The sequence below is a fragment of the Suricata suricatta genome, chromosome 8 (assembly GCF_006229205.1).
Source record: "Suricata suricatta isolate VVHF042 chromosome 8, meerkat_22Aug2017_6uvM2_HiC, whole genome shotgun sequence".
Classification (NCBI taxonomy): domain Eukaryota; kingdom Metazoa; phylum Chordata; class Mammalia; order Carnivora; family Herpestidae; genus Suricata; species Suricata suricatta.
In genome coordinates, this window is record NC_043707.1 from 34724416 (window position 1) to 34731946 (window position 7531).

A 7531-nucleotide genomic window follows, 5' to 3' on the forward strand; every position below is an offset into this window, starting at 1 on the left:
AGGGCGGGCACTGCATCTCCACTGAGCATGCCCAGTGCCCAGCACAGCATACGGCATTTAGCAGGTGCTTGGTGCACATCTGTGAGGTGAGTGGGGTGTGTGTGTGTGTGTGTGTGTGTGTGAGCTCGGTCTGTACCTCCCCCACCTCTTCCGAAGTTGGGAAGGTGTGACTCAGGAACCTCGTGTACGTATTGGCCCTTTGCATCCAGGCTGCTGACCTGAGCTTAATATTTTTGAAGAGCTAGTTTACCAGCTTGCCTCTGCGTGCGGCCGGGGTACACTTTCCTCCATTCCATCCCCTTCTTTATCAGTATTAACAGGAAATATACACACCCAGGGTCACATTCCTGTTCTTGTATATTTCTCCTTGCAACACCTGCCAAGAGAGAAACACTGTTTCCTTGGCTGTCAGAAAGGCTGTGGGACTTGCCCAAGGTCATCCGGTAGTGCAGGGCATGGCTGGAACCCAAGTCATGGCCTTGGGCGTCACAACACCTCCTTCCACTGTCTTGCTCCCTGAGAGCTGAGTTCTGGGGCAGCAGATGAAGGCCATCTCCTTGATGTCCTCCTGGGATCCTCATTCTCCTGTCTTTAGCAACGCCATCCCTTGGCTGCTTAATTCCTGAGCTTAGTCCCACCTGAGCCTCGAGGAGGCTGAGGATGCTCCTACATTCTCTGCTCCTGCCCTTGGGACCTGGCAAGGGCTGGGACTCTGTGCAGGGGGCAACGACGCTGAAGCCCAAAGCCTTCCGTAGAGCCTGGCAGCCATGGAACCCTGAGTTATGGGGCTGCCCTTCATTACTGGGGCCCAGTGGCGGTGGGGTACAGCCCCCACTGGTTACCCCAGGTCTGCGTGGAGTCTCTGTGTCCATCCAATCTCAACTTGCAAGGTGTCCTGACAGCCTTCTCTTTGCAAAGCTGGCCTTGTGATGGGTTCTCAGGCCGACCTGCTCCCTCTTGTGGTGGGAGGAGGAAGATGGGCCGTTCCAGCTGCGGCCCCGAATCAGGAGGGATGAGGCTCATCGTGAGGGATGAGGCTGCAGGCTGCGTGGGCCAGCCGTCCTCCTCTGTTAACTCCCAGATGTCTGTTTCCCAAACCTTTCTGATTAATATCCATCAGGAGAAATGCATTTTATACTGGGATTCGCATTGACACATCCATCGTCGGGACCGCCCCTACCTGTGTGATGCGCTAGGCCGTCCCTCCCTGCCCTGTCCACCCTACCCCTTGCCATTTATTCAAGTTGCGGGCTCCAACCCACTAAATGACTTTTATGCCTCGAGAGTGGGGCAGAACCATCAACTCTGGAGATTGTTCTGGATGGTAGTGCCCCGGGAAGCCATGAGCATTGGTATCGGGTGCTTAGTGCCTCCTTTGGCGTGATTGGTGGGGATCAGCATGGAGCCGTACCTCAGGAACTCGGGTGCCCAAGGCCAGGTGGGGACAGTTAAGGAGAAAGAGTTTCCTGGATCTGGCTGCTCAGAACCCTGACCCCACTGAGAGGAGTTCAAGACCAGAGTTTTGGGTCTCTTACCCTGGTAGTGATGGCTGCATGTTTCTGGGGGGACCTGGGGCTGGATGGGTCATAGAGACTCCGGCGGCGGCAGCATGCCTGAGTGTGCGTCCACCTTCGTCCAGGCAGGGCTGGGAAGGGAGACAGCGAATCCATCTGAAAAAATGAGCAGACTTAATTTGGCAAGAGCTGTGTCGCTTCCATAAGCAATTTGAAATTTCAGGCCCTGACCCCGCAGAATGAATTGTCCGCCAGTCCTGTTTATGCTGCTGGGTTTCACTAGGAGTCTGTCCACTTCTGCACAGGAAGGGCTCCTGCTTGTTAAAGCCTTTCTTGGGGGGAGGGGAAGCAGGAGCTCTGTCTTTTACACTTGTTGTTCTAGACCTATTATCTACAGTGTCGGGGACTGGTGTCTGTGGCATGCCTGTTTAAAAACGTCCTGCTGGTGTTGGACCCTTTCTGTGTTTATGAAATTGCTATTTTGTATTAACCTGATACTTGATAAACATTTGTAGGAGGAGGAATAATCCTGTCTGTGAAGGTTATTGTTCCTGGTGGAGTAGAAAGAATTTTAAAAAATAAAAATTCAAGATGCCTCACTCTTGCCCTGTTGTCTTCTTACAAATAACATGTCTGTTCTTTTTATAAAAGCAGTCTCGGTTCACTGTAGAAAACGTGGAGTATTTAGAAAAGCATAAACTAAAAACCTTGCATCAGCTGTCTATTGCTGTAAAACAGCTTATCCCAAAGTACAGTGGCTTAAAACATCAATGATTACCAGCATCTCACATGGCTACCCCCGGGAAGGGCAGTCTTTCCATGGTCGGTAAGGTCCCAGATGTGAAACCATCAAAAGCAGAGACATCTTTTGTTTTGTCTTTAATTATGTTTAATGTTTATTTTTAAATTTAAATTTAATTTAAATTTTTAAAAAATGTTTATTTCTGAGAGAGAGAGAGAGAGAGAGACAGAGTGTAAGCAGCGGAGGGGCAGAGAGAGAGGGAGACAGAATCTGAAGTAGGCTGAGCTGTCAGAACAGAGCCTGACACAGGGCTCGAACCCATGAACACTGAGATCGTGACCTGAGCCGAAGTCAGATGCTTAACTGACTGAGCCATCTAGGTGCCCCTATAGTTTATTTAAAAATTTTTTAAAATGTGTACTTATTTTTGAGAGTGAGAGAGAGACAGAATGTGAGCAGAGGACAGGCAGAGAGAGAAGGAGACAGAATCCGAAGCAGACTGCAGGTTCTGAGGGGTCAGCAGAAAGCCTGACATGGGGCTTGAAACCATGGACTGTGAGATTGTGACCTGAGCTGAAGTCATATACTTAACTTACTGAGCCGCCCAGGTGCCCCCAATGACATCTTTTTTTCTTTTTTCTTTTCTGTTCTTTTTCCTTACTGCCTTCCCTTCTCTCTCCTTCCCTTCTTTTTCTTTTTGTTTTTTCTTTAAGAGAGAGAGCACAAGTAGGGGGCTGCCAAGGGAGAGGGAGAATCTTAAGCAGCTCCACACCCAGCACCGAGCCCAACATGGGGCTCGATCTCACAACTGGAGATCACAACCTGAGACAAAATCAAGAGTAATATGTTTAACCGACTGAGCCACCCAGGTGCCCCAAGCAAAGACATCTTAGTACATACCCACAAGTGCCTTCCCATTGGTCTGGATTTCCCTTTACAGTGTGGCAGCTGGGTCCCAAGAGAGAGAAAGAGCCAGGCAGGAGACATGAAGTCCCGTATCTTCACTTCTGCCTGCCGTATCTCCTATTGGACATAGCTAAAAAGTCCTTAGGAGGGGGGAGGCCCTCCCAAGATTAAGGGGAGTGTGATTTCTCAAGACCGCATGTGATCACATTTGTGATTTTATGTTGCGATCATATCCCATGGTCATATTTTTGGCTGATGAAATTGATTCTAACTTCTACTTGGATTGAAAAACAACTTTTCAGCATGTTCCCCAGTCCCAAGGCTGGGACCAGGATTTCCAGAGACTTCACTACCTGAATAGTTGATTGATGAACCACTGGGGTAGATTATTAAGTCGCACCCAGACTAAAATCTTTAACAGTCAAGTAAATATGGTTCAACTTCTGTAGAACAAACCGAACACTCAAGGGTAAAGTGATTTGATCACTTATTTTAATGGCACTGAACTCTGAGCTGAGCACATTGATTACCCCAGCTTCATTTCCCAGCTGTATGCCTCGAATCACTGTTTCCCAATTAAAAATCGTACCTGAGCTACACATCCAAATACTTACGAGATATCTACATCGGAATACACATACCACCTTTAAACTGAATGATTTCTAATACCATCACTCAAATACCATTAGTCCTGGGAAAGAGGTACTCTCCCACATTGTTGGCTAGAAGTTGCCCAGCATATGACGGGGCAAGGAAAATAACAAGCGCTGAGTTTTGGCTGATGAGGGTACAAGGCTGATGAGTGAATGGCCAAACCCAGAGCACTGTTATTTCTGGGTTGTGGCAATGAGTTCATAAGATGGGATCCCAGGATTCAGTTTGGCCAACCCCTTCTAGTGATGTGGCCAGAAAGGCCAGGATCTAGGGCTCTCCGTGTGCCTCCTGCCACCTGTCCTTCTCTGTTCCCCTCAAAAGCCCAGGTTTTCTGCCTCTAGACCATCACCCCTGAGAACCTGCACATTGAGCCAACCAGATGGTTTTTCTTTGGGCTCCTTTGCGCCTTTCGTTGATTGACTCCCGGCGGTCTGGCGCCCTCTGGTGGCCAAGGAGGGCAGCTTAACACTCCGTTTTGTTTGGATTTCCAAAGGCATTCAACCCCGCAGTTCAAAGACTTGTTCGCTCACCTGCCCATGGACAGGATACCAAGATGAATAAAACTGAGCTCTTATCCTTGATAAGCTTCCATTTGAGGGGATGCAAAGGAGATGGGTGGAAATCTATGCATTCCTTTGTTTACTCATTTAATCACTATTTAAATGAGTTACAGCCTCACCACCTAGTAGCCGCTGAGTGTAGCACTAAGGAAGACAGGTGAGGTGCCTGCCTTTACAGAACACAAATGCCAGTGGGCGTCAAATACTCCAACAAATAAACTTAGCGACACATGCCTGTGCATAAAATAAAACAGGGAATGAGCTAGAGAATGACTACAGGGGTGACCAGGTCTGGAGACAGCAGGGGAGCTGAGTTTTAATGAGAGGAAGGTGCCAGCATGCAGACACAAAAGGAGCATTTGAGGAAGAGGAGACAGCAAGGGGATAGGAGGGAATGAATGAGCTCTGGTGTGCCTGGAGCCCTGTGAGAGGGGGAGGGAGCACTGGGGCAGTCAGCAGGGCCGGCTGGGGTAGGGGTGGAGCCCTGCCTTATTCTCCGTGCCAAGGGGAGTCCTGGAGGAGCAAGGGCCGGGGAGTAACATCTCATTTGCATTTAAAGAACATTTTTTGATACGATGTGAACCCATGGGAACATAGATCCAACTCTGGCAGTCAAGGAGGGCTTCCTGGACAAGGTGTATGTGTTAGTTACCCATTCCTGCATAACAAACTATCCCCAAACTCAGTGGCTTAAATTAATAAGCATTTAACATTGCATGGTTTCCGAGGGCCAGGAATTGGGGCGCAGCTCTGCTGGGCGCTTCTGGCTCAGGGTCCCTCACAAGGGACAGTCAGCATAGTGGTCAGGCTGCATTCATCTGAAGGTTCTTAAGGCTGGAGAGCTCGTGTCCGAGATGGCACGCTCACGCGGATGGCAGGATGGCGCACTCACGCGGATGGCAGCATGGTCTCTCACCGTGTGGATCTCTCCAGGGCTGTTTGAGTGTTCTCTCAACAACCCGGGTGGCTTCCCGCAGAGTGAGGGATCCCAGAGAGAGCAAAGAAGCCACGCCTTTTGTGATTTAGCTCCAGAATCACACTGTCATTTTGGCAGCTCTTGTTGATTACATAGGTTAGGCCTATTCCACACGAGAGGGGTGTGAATACCAGAGGGTGTGAATTGTTGGGGAGCTCCTTGGAGGCTGGCTGCCTGATCTGAGTCCTAAAGGAAGAGTGCGAATTGGCCAGGTGATGAAGATTAGGGTTAGGGGCTGAATGGTGTCCCCTTAAAATTCTTATGTTGCATCCCTGATCCTCTGTGCCTCAGAATGCAACTGTATTTGGAGTTAGGGCCTTTAAGAGGTGATTAAGGTAAAATGAGGTCATCGGGGTGGGCCCTAATCCAATATGAGTGGCGTCTGTGTAAGAGAGGATTAGGACCCAGAGGGACACAGAGGGATGTCCGTGTGAGGACATAAGGAGAAGACAGCCATCTGCAAGACAAAGACAGAGGCCTCGGGAGAAGTCAAACCCATGGACACCTTGATCTTGGCCCTCTAGCCTCCAGAACTGTGAGCAAATAAATATTTGCAGTTGAAGCCGCCCAGTGTGTGGTATTTTGTTATGGCGGCCCCAGCAACCTAACAGTTGAGGAAAGATGTTCCAAGACCCGAGCCAAGATCTAGAGGTATGAAACAGGGTAGGGATGCCAAGTAGTTGGCATTCTTGATCCTGAAGAGCAGGGGCCGGCAAACTCTCTGTACAGAACCAGAGAGCAATATTTATTCTTGGTTATTCCGGGCTGTTGAATCTCTGTTGCAAGAAAACACATATTGACAACACATAAACAAATGGGTGCAGCTCTGTTCCAGTGAAATTTTATTTATAAAAACAGCAGCCCGTAGGCCATAGTTTGGCAGCCCCCGCTGAAGAGGGGTGCAGGGAGGAGTGGGAGATGGGCCTGGGTCCTGGTGAGAGGTGCCTTAGGAGGAAAACACAGCCCTACTCCCAGGCTCTCCTTCCAGCTCTGATATTTGCCTCTTGCGGGTCAAGGTTGGGGGTGTATTTATGTATATAGAAAGTCTGGTAAAGGTTCTTATGCGTTTGAGGGGAGTCCTGTAAAGGGTATTATTCAATCACACAGTCCCAGGCTCAGTTCTTGGCTCCACCTCTGTCTGGCCTCTCTGAACCTCTATTTCCTCATCTGCAAAGTGGGAGCAACATCTGCCTGACAAGAGTCGATGTGAGCTCTGAGATGGTGTTGCTAGAGCCCTTCGCGTAGCATCTGGAATATGGTAGGTGGTCCATAAATGTCCGAGTCTAAGCCCCACTTTCCTCTTGCATATATGGAGTCATGACTCTTAAGACTTTATACCCCAATAGCAAGATGGCAACAAAAAGGTTCACTCCCAGGGGTAGAATCCTGCATCTACATCCAAGACCACGTAAATCCCCCATGTGGACAATGGCACAGTCTTTCCCCAAGTGAAACTCCAGCCGGAAGGCTGGTGCCACAGCGAGTTTTAAGGACACGAGCTTCTGTGAAATCACCTTACCCCAACGAGGTTGCTGGGCCAGAGCCCTGGAGCCGACCTGGCCCCATTTAGCATCGTTTTAAGCAGAAATGCCATGATTTGCTCTGTTATTTAAAACTGGCTGCTGGGTGGCGACAGATTGTAGGAGGGACAGAACCTGCCACCCTTGTCCCCTCTCAGTATCTTTGATTTTCATATATTGGGGCCACCCCCCCCTTTTGGTTTGCGTTACCCTTTTCCCTCCTTTTCTTGGTCCTGTCCATTTGGGGACTAGAAAATGGGGACAAAACAGCCCGCCGGTCTCCCAGAGTCTTAGCCGAGCAAGCGAACCTAGAGCTTGGTGTGGCCCCGCCTCTCCTGCAGAGGCCCCACCTCTTAAGCTGGAGACAGGGGTTGGCGGCTTAGTCCTGTCTCTCTATAGCCAGCCCCTCCCCCCTGGACACCCCGCCCCTACCTCCGAGGCCACGCCCACACCTATTAATTGGCCGGCAGGTGGCGCTGGCGCCCAGCCCAACATTTTGCCAGCTCCGCCCCTCCCCTGAGGCCCCGCCTCCTCAGGGTCTCGTTCTTATCCATTGGGTGGCCGGCGGGAGGAGACACCGCCCCGCCCGCAAGGCCCCGCCCCCGAAGGCCCCGCCCCGTCCGTTGGGCGGCGGGCAGGAGGCGCCGCGCCGCGCCACG